At 44.6% G+C, this 15,272-nt stretch overlaps 1 non-coding gene across 1 annotated transcript; it reads left to right on the top strand.

Annotated features, from left to right (window-relative positions):
• The first annotated feature begins 3,004 nt into the window (after positions 1-3,004).
• On the top strand, positions 3,005-3,108 carry LOC113284891. Its single transcript, XR_003328418.1, has one exon. It is a non-coding gene; the product is annotated as a small nucleolar RNA R71 (small nucleolar RNA).
• Positions 3,109-15,272: the final 12,164 nt, after the last annotated feature.

Here is a 15,272-nt window from a genome sequence, read left to right as displayed (position 1 = left end):
AGACGGGCTTGGATAGTGGAAATGTGTTTGAGTAAGGGTTTTGGGCCTTGGGTATGCCAAGCCCATATCTTCTTTAAGGACAATTCTTTTTCTTCAAGCCCACTTCTAGCCTTTTGGTCTTGTGCACAACATTCTTCGCGGCTTCCTTGTGTAATTCCTCCCGGCTTTTCACTACTTTTCTGCTCTTTTCCGCTCTGCTATTCATCCAAACTTTATTTATTACCTAAAAATGCAAAATTAAGTAAGAAAAATATTTATTCTTGAAAACAATGAAAATACAGAATATGGGATAAAATGTAGAATTAATGCACAAAAGATGAGTTAAATGCCAAGAAAAATATATAGAAATATGCACTTTTTAGCACTCATCAAATACCCCCAAACCTGAATTTTACTTGTCCTCAAGTAAAACAAAACTAAGGAAATCCTACCTATACCACTGTCGCTGGTCTCTCGAATGCATTTAGCGTATGCACTAAGCCTTTTAAACCACTAAGTGTCCCTAGTGGACGAGTTGAAGTCTCGTGAAGGTTTGCTTAGAACGTACCTACAAAGTTCTAGGTCAAAATATAAGCTCAGATTCCATCAAATGTGACATGTGCAAGTCAGTTAAGCTCACAGCAAAATGGAGATGTCAATCTAGCTATCGAAGGCACAATCCTAGCACTGATAACAAATAAGGACATGTGATAAGAGTGTAAAGTGTATCTACACATGTGTAAAGAAAGATCGGATGTTATGACTACTAATCACCAAGAGATAGTTTCTCAGGCTAAGAACCAAGGTCGAAATCTAGCTAGCTGTCCGGACTTTACGAGAATTGTGAATGAGTTGGAGGTGTTTCACAATTACTCGCGTTGTACATCAATGGCATACACCCTTCCTTGCTTATTACAATGAAACACAAAAGATGACTATTTACATGACTCTTATTTACATTGACTTCTCTTTTATTTTTGGAACAAGAGAGAATGGAATTGATAAATACTTGATTTTTTTGTATTTTTCTGATATTTTTTTTTCTGAATATATACATCGTTTTTTTTTTTTTTTTTTTTTTTAACAAGAACTTGAAATTGATTTTTACATATGGTAGCTCTTTTGATACATAAAAAAAAGAAACAAAAATTACATGACACTTTGCAAGAGGTAGCCCTTTTTGATGCACCCAGTTAAATTCGATTGTTTTTCTTAATGTAACCTCCACCTTCTATCCCAACCAACCAAAGAACAAGCTAGTCAAGTTTCGTTCAGTATTCTAAAGTGATTGGCAATCGTGACTTCCTATCAAACACCTTGAAGATCGAGGCCATACATGTATTGGTAGATCGTGCGCGTGCAAATTTCTTATCACTATGTGAATTGTGCTAGAATCAGGGTGCCTAAATATCTAGACTAAGACTCCTAATAATTACATATTTGCACAAGAGTCAACATTTCAAGGTAAATGAGCTCCATTTTTTATGTTTTTTTTTTTCAATTTTTAATTTTTTATTTTGATTTTTTCATTTTTTTTTTTTTTTTCAAAAAGAAGGAGTTCTTGTTTTCAATTATGGCATATTATCAAAGTATCTACTTTTCACCCCCAAACCTAAACTAAACATTGTCCTCAATGTTTCAAAATATGAAAAAATTATAATACAACATATGAAGAGGATCATGTTGAGTAGAGAAAAAGGAAAGAGAATACCCGATTTCGGCGAAAGCAATATTAGAACTCCGTTATTCAAGGCAAGAATCCAACATATGTCAGCCGAGATCATATTGGATTAGCAAAATATATACAAAAGGAACAAAAAGGTTTTAAGAAATTTTATCTACTGGATTATATACAAAAATTCACCATACACTAACAATCTAAAGAGTTGAGGATCAACCCAAAAGACAAAGTGTAGAGGTTTCAACAGCTTCACACAATAATAATATGATAGGCATGCAAGTGAAGCTGTGAAACAAAATGAGCTACCCCCAAACCTGGATTTTACGGATAAATTTTGAAACAAAATCTCGCAGTTTGGGGGTTCATCATGCACAAGGTCTAGCTCAAATGAACTGTGCTAGGGACGGGCAAACATGCTAATTCCAACTGTGGTTCCTCAAATGTATTATACTTAGAAGCAAAATAGTCCAAGAGGACTTGGGAAGCACACAGTTCCAACCTAGATTAGGGACTCTCAGAAAAGTCGGTTTGACAATATGGGTACAAACCAAATCTAGGTTGGGTGGAAGGCCATCAGATTGTGACTTATGTAGGACGATAGGCACATCATTACTAATCACATCAACATCTCCTAAGTCTTCTACACGTGTCACAACATGCTTACCATGCTCACACAAATCAGAATCATCAACATCATCAGAAGAATTATTCTCATGCATCGGCAAATCAGTGGAAACATCACAACGTGACCCAGGTAGAGAATCAGACACAACAATTATATTTTCATGCATATTAGTGTCAACAGAAGATTCTATATTACCTAAGTCATCTTCATAGGACAGATGCACATGCTCAAAATCAGTATCAACATCACATGTATATGGAATACTAGAAGAAACATCATTCATGAAGGTCGAGGCAGAGAAGCCTAATGTATTTGAACCCAAAGGTTCCATAACATTTTCAGCATAGACATGTTCTTCTAACATAACATCATCATCATCATCATCATAGTAATATGCATACTTGTCCCTATTAGCAGTTGTGGTGTCATTAGTCAACTCATGTTCCTCTAGATTAGGTTCATATTCAATATCATACACATGAGAAGGACTAGACATGCTATTTCCAAAGTTCAATTCATTACCACCAATATCATGTGACAGTGTCTCAGTTTCCCTAATGGACTCCCAGTGACGGGTTTTCTCTGCAATATCAGCTAAAAATTTCCATGCATCATCCACAGTTTTATCAAGAAATTCACCATTACACATACACTCAACCATGGATCGAGATTTAAAGTCTAGTCCCTCATAGAGGATAGCGACAAGTCTCCACTTCTCAAATCCATGGTGTGGACATTCGCTCAACAAATCATTAAAACGTTCAAAATAGTCAAAAACAGTTTCCTCATCCAACTGGACAAAACAATTGATATTTTGACGAATAGCGATGGTCCTATGATGTGGAAAAAATCTTTGGAAAAATTGATTAGTGAGTTGTTCCCAAGTGGTGATTGATTGTGGTCTCAAACCGTAAAACCATGTTTTGGCCCTTTCCTTTAGAGAAAATGTAAACAAACGCAATTTCAGAGAGTCTTCGGACATATGATCAGGTTGCATAGTCCGACAAATTTGTTCAAACACTCTTACATGAGTATAGGGGTTCTCAGAATCGAACCCTCGAAATATAGGAAGTATTTGTATCATGCTTGCATTTATTTTAAAAGGGGTATTGGTTTGAGGTAATACAATACATGATAATGGAATTTTTATTGTGGGATACATGTATTCATGGAGAGCACTAGGTTGGCCCATATTGAAAAGACACAAAGCCCACTATTTGGTTTTAATGGGTTTGGATTTTTGGGAAAAATATTTGGTTTTAATGGGTTTGGATTTTTGGGAAAATTTTGGTTTTTGAAATAAGGAGCAATTTTTTTTTTTTTTTTTTTTTTATTTTTACACTTAGCCTAGCATAAATTAGCACAACCCATAAAAGAAAATAAAAACAACAATAATAATTACAAACCCATAAAAGAAAGAAAAAGAAGAAAAAGAAAAATTATTACAAGCACAAATAAAAAATAAAGAAAAACAAAAATTATTACAAGCCCACAAATTAAAAATGGAAGCCCACAGGTTGGGTTCTCTTAATGGGTTTAGGCTTACCTATAAAGCACAGCCCAGCTGTTCGGTTTGGTTGCAAAAGCCCAGTTGGGCTTTGGATCGTCCTAAGCTTTGGCTTTTCTATAGCCCAGTTGGGCTTTGGTTCAACTTCTTCACCTTCTGCAGCTTACAGCCCAGTTGGGCTTTGGATCTTCCTAAACTTTTGTTGGAGAGGCCCAGTTGGGATTTGGCTCTCAGCAACAAGCTCAGACCAGCAACTCAACAATAGCAGAAGGAGAACAACAGCAGCACCAGAGGCTGGCTGTAGCAATGGCCCAAAAACTTGGTGGACCCGGGAAAGTGTGAAATTTAAGCGAAATGAAACGCGGGCCTACAGTAATACCGCAAGTGCACGGTCGTCAGTTGTAGCTCGTGCAAGTACGGGTCGATCCACAGAGACTGGGGGTGTTTGGAGTTTCTAGCTATTTGGGCTCTAAATTGCTATTGGGCTTCTAATTGTGCTTTGGGCTTAGTGGGTTTTTGTAACAATGAAATGGTTTTGGGCTCAGTGGGCTTTTGGTCTTTTGATGTGAACTGGGCTTGGTAACAGTGAACTGGGCCTTAGGTTTTTGGAATGAACTGAGCCTTGGGCTCAGTTGGCTGGGCCTTTAGATTAGCTAGGCTTCTGAGCTAAGAACTAGGCTTTAGGCCTTAACCTGGACTTTGAACCTGGGCTTTTAGCCTTTGGTTCTAAGCTAACTGTTTGGAGCAGCAGCAGACAAGGCTGGGCTGGAGAAGAAGCAGCAGCAGCAGTGGTGGCTTCAGCAGCAGCAGAAGCAGTGCACAGCAGCAGCAAAAGCAGTAGCAAGTAGTAGCAGCTGGGGGAGAACAAGGCAGCAGAGCACTAGGCAGTGAATGCAGTAACAAGAACAGGAGAAACAAAAGATAAGAAAGAGCAAATAGTGGCAGTGAAACTGTGATATTTACAAAGCAATGAAGATGGTAGTGAAATAATGAGACAATGGAAATGAAGCAAAGAGAAAGACCAAGGCAGTGAAGTAAATGTGACAGTGAAGCAAAGGTAACAGTGGCAGTTAACAGGAAACAAAGCCAAATAAACCAAGGCTGTTAGCCAAGGGAAGGGAGGAGTTTGCAGCTGTGGCTAAGCTAAGGCTTAGAATCCACCTTGTGTCCTAGCTAAACAATGCAAAAACTTAAGCATCCAACTAGAATGGGAAGAGAATCACCTTGCTCAGTGATTTGCCCCTAGCATTGACTGTCTTTTGAAAGCACAGTCAATCACAGGCATATCAGAGCACCAACTTCTTCCCATTACTCAAGCAAAACAGGCCTTCCTAGCAATTCATCATTCATTAGTGCACTAAGGTTTCATCTGAGCCTCAGCAGTGAACTCAGAACATAATTAACACTACAATGGAACTAAACATGATCATGTGAAATAACATAGCATTTAAACTACTAAACAGTGAATGAAAATTGCAAATGAAGAACCCTAAAAATTGACAGTGAAATTAAATTAACATTGAGAATTAAATTAACCCAATTAGGGGGTATCTCGGCTAACCAAGAACAACCTTTAACATCCTACATCACTTCCCTTTTATAGCTTACAACAAAACCCTAAATTTCTACAAACCCTAATTTGAAAATCCCCAAATTAGCAGGATTAGGGTTTCGAGAATAACTAAAATTAACTCACCCTCTGATGCAAATAGACTCGACCCATGCTTCTTCTGACCTTCCTGCTCCTCTCTCATGCTTCAATTGACGCCTCTGCTGCTCTAATTGTTCCCTAGTTCGAGTTATTTTACTCACCCCAAAACCTAGGGTTTCAGTGGTTGTGAGATGGGGAAAATAACTAGGCTAGGGAGATGGGTTTGAGGTGGTGTCGGGGTATGGAGATGGTAGTGAGGCAGAGGGTGGCAGTGGACATGGAAGAGAGGCAGGAGCAGAGCTCGACTGCAACTGTCGGGGGAAGAAGAAAGATTTTGGGGAAAAAAAAATTTGGGGAAGAAGAACTTGTTTGGGTGAAGTCGATGGTTTTGGATGCTAGGGTGTTGAGCGGGGGTAGAGAACTTTGATGATCTGCGACAAGGAGCGATGAATGGGAAGATGGTAGGTGGATCCAACGGCGATACGGAGGTAAGCGTGGAGCGACCGTGGGATGAAGGGATGTAGCAAAACGGACGACCCAAGATGGAGATGGGCGTTGCGATGTAAAGCGGGGGATTCGGAGTTTGATGTGCGATGATGGAGCGACCGTAGGATGCTGAAATGCTTCGATCTGACGGCTGAAATCCGAGACGGGCTTGGATAGTGGAAATGTGTTTGAGTAAGGGTTTTGGGCCTTGGGTATGCCAAGCCCATATCTTCTTTAAGGACAATTCTTCTTCTTCAAGCCCACTTCTAGCCTTTTGGTCTTGTGCACAACATTCTTCGCGGCTTCCTTGTGTAATTCCTCCCGGCTTTTCACTACTTTTCTGCTCTTTTGCGCTCTGCTATTCATCCAAACTTTATTTATTACCTAAAAATGCAAAATTAAGTAAGAAAAATATTTATTCTTGAAAATAATGAAAATACAGAATATGGGATAAAATGTAGAATTAATGCACGAAAGATGAGTTAAATGCCAAGAAAAATATATAGAAATATGCACTTTTTAGCACTCATCACATGGTATGTAATTGGCATTTTGGTGCGACTGGCATGGTTGGCATGCCTTGGCGCGGAGATGTGGCTGGCTTGGTATGCCATTGGCACTGTGGTGCGGCTGGCATGGTTGGCATGCCTTGGCGCGGAGACGTGGCTGGCATGGCATGCCATTGGCACGTTGGTGCGGCTGGCATGGTTGGCATGCCTTTGGCGCCGATATGTGGCTGGCATGCCATTGGAACAGTGGTGCGGCTGGCATGGTTGGCATGCCTTTGGCGCGGAGATGCGACTATTAGGGTTTAGCGTGTCGAGACCCTAGTTTAAATTATGTGGCACGCGTGATTGGCACGTTTGGTAGCATGTGCGGCTGGCATGTGCAGAAATGATGCCAGTCAGTACAGAGGGCTCTGTCGTGGAGCATGGCATATAAAAAAGGTACCCCGGTAATTTTACGCAGACATGTTGAATGGTTCAATAAATGTGCTAGTGGCGACATTATTACTCAAGTGTGATGTCATTGTCTGACTAAGGTTTTACGATTTTAACCCTAATCTAAAAACCACCATCAACATTAAGTCCCCTTCTTAGCTCGGAACAGGGGCATTGTTGCGAGGTAAGCATAAGATGGTGACAGACAACGACAAAATCGAAATGGCAAGTCATGAAAAGATGGTCAGGAAGATCCGTCTAACCTTTTCGAGGGGTAAGGAGAATTCGTGATTCTTGTGTTGGTGGCTTCGTGTAGATTCTGCTCTTGGTGCTGCTAGCTAGGCCGCGGAGTGGTAGACGTGGTTGTTGGCTGAGATGCAGAATGTTGGCATCAACTTGGAAGGGAGCCGCTGGCATAGACTTGGCGTGAAATGGAGTCGTTGGCGTTGGTCGGCTTGGAATGGAGCCGTCAGCATTGGTCGGCTTGGAAAGGAGCCGTCAACATTGGTCGGCTTGGAATGGAGCCGTCGGCATTGGTCGGCTTGGAATGGAGCCGTCGGCATTGGTCAGCTTAGAATGGAGCCGTCAGCATTGGTCGACTTGGAATGGAGCCGTCGGCATGAAAAGAGGTATCGTCCCTCTTTTGTTTTCTGTTGCTCGTTTGGATCCGTGCTTCATCTGCAGTGTCTCTCCAGTGGATTCCAAAATTTTCCAAACTCCATTGCATTCTTGGGATGGTTGGATGAAATATATACTTGGCAACGATCATGTCAGGGCTAATCTTGGATATTGTGTTTGTTTTGTCGGTCCATTCTTGACTTTAGGTTATTTATTGTTTGGACCTTCTGATTGCAATGATGATATATTGCGGATGATTTTATGGTAGAAATCTTCCGAAGCCACAAGATGAAATAGATGAGTTGGGAGACATTCTGTTGCCGATGTGCTGCTATCAAGTCTTCAAGGACTTTGTTCCAAGAGACATCCTTCGAACCAGCTTCTGAATATTGGACTACCGTATGGAATGGGATGCGGTGAGCTGACCCCAGTTATATTTCTGTCAGATCTGATGGCATGTCCGAATATGTGAATGTATCTTTGTGGCATGCTTTTGGAGTCTTCGATGCACATGTGCGGCTTCATGTTGAGAAATTCCTGCGGCTCGTAAAACTTCGGTAGTGATGATGTTGAAATCAGAAATAACCAGGTTGAGGGGAGTGAAAGCGTCCCATGCTGGTAGTCCCCATGTATTGCTTACTTTCATTGCATCGCCTTGAATCCATGTCCATGGGATTTGATACAAGCTTATTGTACTCTTCTGGATGGGATGCTGGGATGCTCAGGATATCACATGGACGGAATATTCTGGATAGCGAAGAGTTAGGAATGAGAGAGTTATGTTGTTTATCGTGGATCCATCTGTTTCTTCAAGAAAATTTTTCAGCCGCGTCTCTGGAGTTATCTCATGAGTCTTTGATGGTCGTCGGGATGGACTGCGATGAGCAGTCCCCAGTCGCATTTTTCTTTAGTTTCTGAAGTTTTTTTTCCTCTAACCAGGCTTGGGATCCACCGCAACCTCGTAAAGTGTTGAAGGCGTCTTCTAGACAGAGAGGTGATGATATTCTTGCGCTACACCCTTGAAGAGTAGATGACCTTGTTGTGGCTATGGCCTTTTGGTTGACTGTGTCTTCTGAGCTTTGACAGTGAAGGGATTGTGTGTAGATCCTCAGTCCCCAAGTATGGTTTACATGTTTCCATCTTGTATGGTCAGTGGGTTGACCAAGATAAATACATCACCATCGTACGTTCGTACTAGTGATTTTGCTACTTCTTCCAAGTGAAACTAAAATATGGAGGAGTACGGGTTACCTTTGTAGTGATTGTTGCTGTGGTGAAGCTCTGGATGATATCAACAAATGAGCGGCAACAGTTCTTGGTAGCAGATGTAATCGGAAGAGACTACATTGTCGTGGGAACAAAGTAGGTTGGCTGGAATTGTATGGGCATCCATGGAAGTAAAAGGATTGGCTGGATGCATAAGCGAGCAAACTTTCCATGACTACGAGCCTTGGCGGGATGGATCAAAAGGTGGCCACGACTACGAATATTGGATGGTTGCGATCATGATCCTTGACATGGGGAGTGTGGTGGAACGACCCTGGCAGGAAGGAGTGACGGCTACGGCACGATCCTCTTCAAGGGACAGCGACGGATACAACACGATCCTTGGAAAGAAGGAGTGGTGGCTACAACACGATCCTTGGAAAAAAGGAGTGGTGGATACAACACGATCCTTGGCAAGAAGGAGGCGTTGAAGCGGCTTCGACTCTTGGAGAGGACGTTGAAACTTTATGGAGCAAAAAGCTGAAGCTTCGGTTTCGGATCTTGGAGCAGCTTATGGAGAGAACGCTGAAGCGGAGCGGCTGCTTGAGCGAGCGTCGAAGCGGAGCGGCTGCTGGAGCGAACGTTGAAGCAGAGCCGCTGTTGGAGGACGTTCAAGCGGAGCGGCTGCTGGAGCGAGCATTGAAGAAAAGCCGCTGTTGGAGGACGTTGAAGCGGAGCGGCTGCTAGAGCGTTGAAGCGGAGCCGCTGCTGGAGGACGTGGAAGCGGAGCGGCTGATGGAGCGAGCGTTGAAGCGGAGCAGCTGCTAGAGGGCGTTGAAGCGGAGCCACTTCTGGAGAGAACGTTGAAGCGGAGCCTTGTAACTCTCAAAGCCTTGACGGTTACAATGTTGAAGTCGGAGACCGAGTCACTCAGCGTTCTGTCAGGTGAACAGTGGTTAGGAGTCCCCAGTTCCATCTATCAATCGTGCTTTCCAGGAGAAGTTGGGGTTCGGGAACAGCTTCCCTGGCTGGAGACTGCTGCTTTACTGATGTAGTGCGGTTGAGGGTTGAAAATACATCTTGACGTTGCGCCTTGGAGAAATATGGAATCTCACATAAATGTTTCATTATAGACTGCACGATTTTGTGGGCGAAGTCCCCAAAAATCATGCAGAAGAGAGTCTTTGTGAACTCAGGAGTGTTGCTGATTTCCTTTGCTTCGATTTTAGAGAAGTCGTTCCTGATATTTACGTGTGATGAAATTGGATTGATGATTCCCTTCTACTGGGCGTTCAAGAGCAACGCGAGCCTCTTCATCTATAAACGCGCGTCCTGCTGAAGTGCCTGCGCCGGTGTTAAAAGTATTCCTTATCAGCTCCCTCTTGGGTTGACGTGACTCTTATGGTGGCCGCTCTGTTAGTGTCTTGAGGAAAATAGGTATCTCTTTCCGAGTTATAGCTACGTCTGTCTGAGCCTTACGAGAACCTTTTGTCTTTCCATCAAATCAACAGTGGTAAAAGGAGGTCGGCTTCTTCTGACTCCTCCAGTCTCTCGTCCTGATGGTGGAGTAGCAGCGGCTTTGGTTACGGTTGGAGCTATCATACATGAAGAAACGTTGGGGGCGGCGGAAGCGGCTCTGGCTCTGGTGATCGGAGGTGTAACGTGCAGAGATGGCGCGGTTTTGATCACGGAATCCTGGAGCCATGACGTTGTTTCGAAGAGTGAGGATGGCGCTGCTTTGGATGGTTGTGGAGTGGAGAAGATGGCGCTGGACTTTGGCTGGCTGTGGAGCGGAAATATGGTGCTGGCTAGATCATGGAATGGAAGGGACGGCTGTTGGATATGACGTGGATTGTTGGTGCTGGGAGTGGCATGTTGGCATCAGTCATGGTGCTAGCTGGGATGCGAATCGTTGGCGCTAGCTTGGCCGCGGCCTGTTGGCGCCATGGAGCTTTTCCAGCGCGGGTCGTCTGCCTTTTTCCGTGTATATCCCAAAACGAGAAACCTTCCTCCATTCGAACTCCAAAAAGTTATATGCCTATGAAAAGTGTCACCTATCCTCTTTACCTCGTATTATTGGCTTTGTTTCCATGTCTTGGTGCTAGCGGCAAAGTGATAGCAATAAAGCAGGCGAACATATTCCAAGTACGTATCTCCGTGTTTCTTCTTTCTGTTTGCTCTTCTATTGTTGGTGAAAACCCTAGCCATAGGCATGTCCGCATAGTTTTATGGTCGACGCCGCGATAAGTCCCCAGACACTCCTCGTCGTGTGATAACTGGTAACTGAGCCGTTTAGTGACTGAGCCATCGATCCCCGAGTGGATCGTTTTCTTCCACCATCTTAGAAGTCCCCAGTCATCCCTTGTCGTGTGATAACTGGTAACTGAGTTGTTGATCCCTGAGCGGATCGTTTGCTTCTACCATCTTGATATCTGGGTTGAAGAATGAAACCGGGAATTGGAAATTGATATTGTAACCGAGAGATTAATCTACCACTATGGTCACCAATGTTTTGAGGGTGAAAACAGTTTCTGCTGATTTTGGTAATTTCGTGTGTGTGGGTGAGAAATGAGTCTAAACCCTAAACAATGTACTACAAGGGAGTACTTTGATTCGTGAGATCAATCTGTAAAAATCCGACCTAAACCAAGAAATGGTCGTTCCAGACTTACTTCGGTCACAAAGTGAAGGAGAATGGTTGCTCTTAGAGAGGGAATCAAAGAGAGTGTTGAGACCAGAATAGTTGATTCTGTAAGAGTATTTGTTTGACGACTTGTATCATAAAGTGAAACGTTAGCAGATTGGGAAGATAACAAGTGATTTCTGAGTGTGGTATGCTCCTGACCAAAAACTTGTCTTTGGTGGAAATAGGTGAGACCTATTTATACAAGTTGCAATGAAACGTACCCCGGTCTCGTAAGAAGTGGAAACAGTTGAGTAAATGGAAGAAAATGGTAACGGGTAACGCCTGGAATTGATGTTTCCATAATGAAGGAAACGTTTCACCATTACTTCTTGTATTTACTAACCATCTCACCCTTATGACACTTTCCTGTAACGAGCATAGTGTACGCCGCACGCTGTAAACCGCTAGACCAATACCCTGATGAGCATCCCCCAGTTTGTGACATGTTTTGATGTCTCGAGTGTTTTCGTGGAAAACGTGTAGCATGTTGCTACATTTGGCGTGGCCAAAGTATTTGGCGTTTGTAGCCAAGTTGGTGCCGTGACCAAAGAATACGCATCGCAGCCAGGTTGATGTCGTGACCAGAGACTTAGCATTGCAGCCAAGTTGGTGTCGTGACCAAGAGTTAGCATTGCATCCAAGTTGGTGCCATGACCAAGAGTTAGCATCGCAGCCAAGACATTGCCACGAGTCGTTTGGTGGCAGGTTTGTACGGATGAGATCTGCATCTCAGGAGGAAGGGTAGTCGTAGATTGTTGCAACCCTTCGTTTGGAAACCAGCGTCATGGTTTCAGCGCTTGCATGCTCTTGGCACGACCAAATTAGGGTTTTGGTGTCGTGGCCAAGAATTGGCGTCGTGGCCAAAAGATTGCCACAAATCGTTTGGTGGCAAGTTTGTATGGCTGAGATTCATATCTCAGGAGGAAGGGCAGCCGTTGATTGTTGCAACCCTTCTTCTGGAAACCAGCGGCATGGTTGCAGCGCGTGCATGCTTTCGGCACGGCCAAATTAGGGTTTTGGCGTCGTGGCCAAGAATTGGCACCGTGGCCAAGAGATTGCCACAAATCGTTTGGTGGCAAGTTTGTATGGCTGAGATTCATATCTCAGGAGGGAGGGTGGTTATTGATTGTTGCAACCCTCCGTTTGGTAGCCAGTGGCATGTGATAGGGCCGGCATGGCTTTGGCATATTTTAGGCGCGACCAAGATTAGGGTTTTGGCAAAACCGTGACGTTTGGTCTTGGGCCGGAAGTTGCCATGCGTTAGATAGCGAACTTGGACGACTGAGATCTGTATCTCAGATGGAAGGGTAGTCGTTGATTGTTGCAACCCTCCGTTTGGAAGCCAGCGGCATGTGATAGGGCCGGCATGGCTTTGGCATATTTTAGGCGCGGCCAAAATTAGGGTTTTGGAAAAACCGTGATGTTTGGCCTTGGGCCGGAGTTGCCATGCGTTAGGTGGCGAACTTGGACGGATGATATGATCTGCATCTCAGATGGAAGGGTAGTTGTTGATTGTTGCAACCCTTCTTTTGGCTGCCAACGGCATGGAGGCATGACCGTCATGGCTTTGGTGCGGAGGTGTGGCTGGCATGGCATGTTATTAGCACGATGGTGTGGCTGGCATGGTTGACATGCCTTTGCGCGGAGATGTGGCTGGCATGGCATGCCATTGGCACGGTGGTGCGGCTGGCATGCTGGACATGCCTTCGGCGCGGAGATGTGGCTGGCATGGCATGCCATTGGCACGGTGGTGGGGCTGGTATGGTTGACATGCCTTTGGCGCGGAGATGCGGCTGGCGTTGCATGCCATTGGCACGGTGGTGCGACTGGCATGTTTGGCATGCCTTGGCGCGTAAATGTGGCTGGAATGGCATGTCATTGGCACTGTGGTGCGGCTGGCATGGTTGGCATGCCTTGGCGCGGAGATGTGGCTGGCATGGTATGCCATTGGCACTGTGGTGCGGCTGGCATGGTTGGCATGCCTTGGCGCGGAGATGTGGCTGGCATGGTATGCCATTGGCACTGTGGTGCGTTTGGAATGGATGGCAGGCCTTGGCGGGGGGATGTGGCTGGCATGGTATGCCATTGGCACTGTGGTGCGGATGGCATGGTTGGCATGCCTTGGCGCGGAGATGTGGCTAGCATGGTATGCCATTGGCACTGTCGTGCGGCTCGCATGGTTGGCATGCCTTTGGCGCGGAGACGTGGCTGGCATGGCATGCCTTTGGCGCGGAGACGTGGCTGGCATGGTTGGCATGCCTTTGGCGCGGGGACGTGGCTGGCATGGCATACCATTGGCACGGTGGTGCGGCGGGCATGGTTGGCATGCATTTGGCGCGGAGACGTGGCTGGCATGGAATGCCATTGGCACAGTGGTGCGGCTGGCATGGTTGGCATGCCTTGGCGCGGACATGTGGATGGCATGGTATGCCATTGGCACTGTGGTGCCGCTGGCATGGTTAGCATGCCTTGACGCGGAGATGTGGCTGGAATGGTATGCCATTGGCACTGTGGTGCGGCTGGCATGGTTGGCATTCCTTTGGCGCAGAGACGTGGCTGGCATGGCATGTCATTGGCACTGTGGTGCGGATGGCATGGTTGGCATGCCTTTGGCGCAGAGACGTGGATGGCATGGCATGCCATCGGCACGGTGGTGCGGCTGGCATGGTTGGCATTCCTTTGGCGCAGAGACATGGATGGCATGGCATGCCATTTGCACGGTGGTGCGGCTGGCATGGTTGGCATGCCTTTGGCGCGGAGACGTGGCTGGCATGACACGTCATTGGCAAAGTGGCGCGGCTAGCATGGTTGGCATGCCTTTGGCGCGGAGACGTGGTTGGAATGGCATGCCATTGGCACAGTGGTGCGGCTGGCAGGGTTGGCATGCCTTTGGCGCGGATATGCGACTGTTAGGGTTTAGCGTGTCGAGAACCTAGTTTAAAATATGTGGCACGCGTGATTGGCACGTTTGGCTCGCAAGCGCGGATGGCATGTGCAGAGATGATGCCAGTCAGTACCGAGGGCTCTGTCGTGGAGCATGGCATATAAAAAAGGTACCCCGGTAATTTTATGCAGATATGTTGAATGTTTCAATAAATGTGCTAGTGGCGACATTATTACTCAGGTGTGACATCACTGTTTGACTAAGGTTTTACGATTTTAACCCTAGCTAAAAACCACCATCAACAACCCTGTAAAACACAAAGAGAAAAAAAATCAAGCATATCTATCCAGCATATTGCTTCACAAAAATTCTTACTCATAATTAAAAGATCATATTTACAATAGCAAAGATAATCTACATTAACCATAAACAGATCAGCAATCATCTGGATATCAAAATCAAAAACATCTACATTAATGTAACAGAAAACAGATCAAAAATAAAAAAATCGACTAGAACAGAAGCGAAAATTGGTATATCTACATCCGAACATGAAATCGAAACTAAAACCTAGAATCGAAAAGATCTACATTGATCGTAACAATTTCAAAACCAAAAAAATAAACAAAAATTCAAAAAAAAACTTAAAAAGATCTAAAAAACGCTGTGAAAACCTAAGTTAAGCTTCGAAAACTTAAAATAATACAACATAATCTTACGGAAACTAAAACCTAGAATCGAATCATGGTTATGCGTTTTCAGAATCAAGATTGGAATGAAAACGAACGAACCCGAAGCTTGAATTTCAGGTTATCTTTGCTGAGTAAATTCAATCTCTCAATCATCTCCTTCTCAGCTCTCGATAATTCAATCTCTCATCTCTCGCTCGACTCTATCTCCTTCTCAATCTCTCAGTATCAATCTCTCGAAACTGGATATCAAAACAGGTGAGGCTAAACTGGAAAATAATACAAAAATAAAACGTAATTTTGAAAACTCTGGGTGTCG

Source organism: Papaver somniferum, chromosome 5, assembly GCF_003573695.1.
Source record: "Papaver somniferum cultivar HN1 chromosome 5, ASM357369v1, whole genome shotgun sequence".
Lineage (NCBI taxonomy): Eukaryota > Viridiplantae > Streptophyta > Magnoliopsida > Ranunculales > Papaveraceae > Papaver > Papaver somniferum.
Note: the sequence above shows the minus strand (reverse complement) of the source record. Positions and strands in the feature narration are given on the sequence as shown.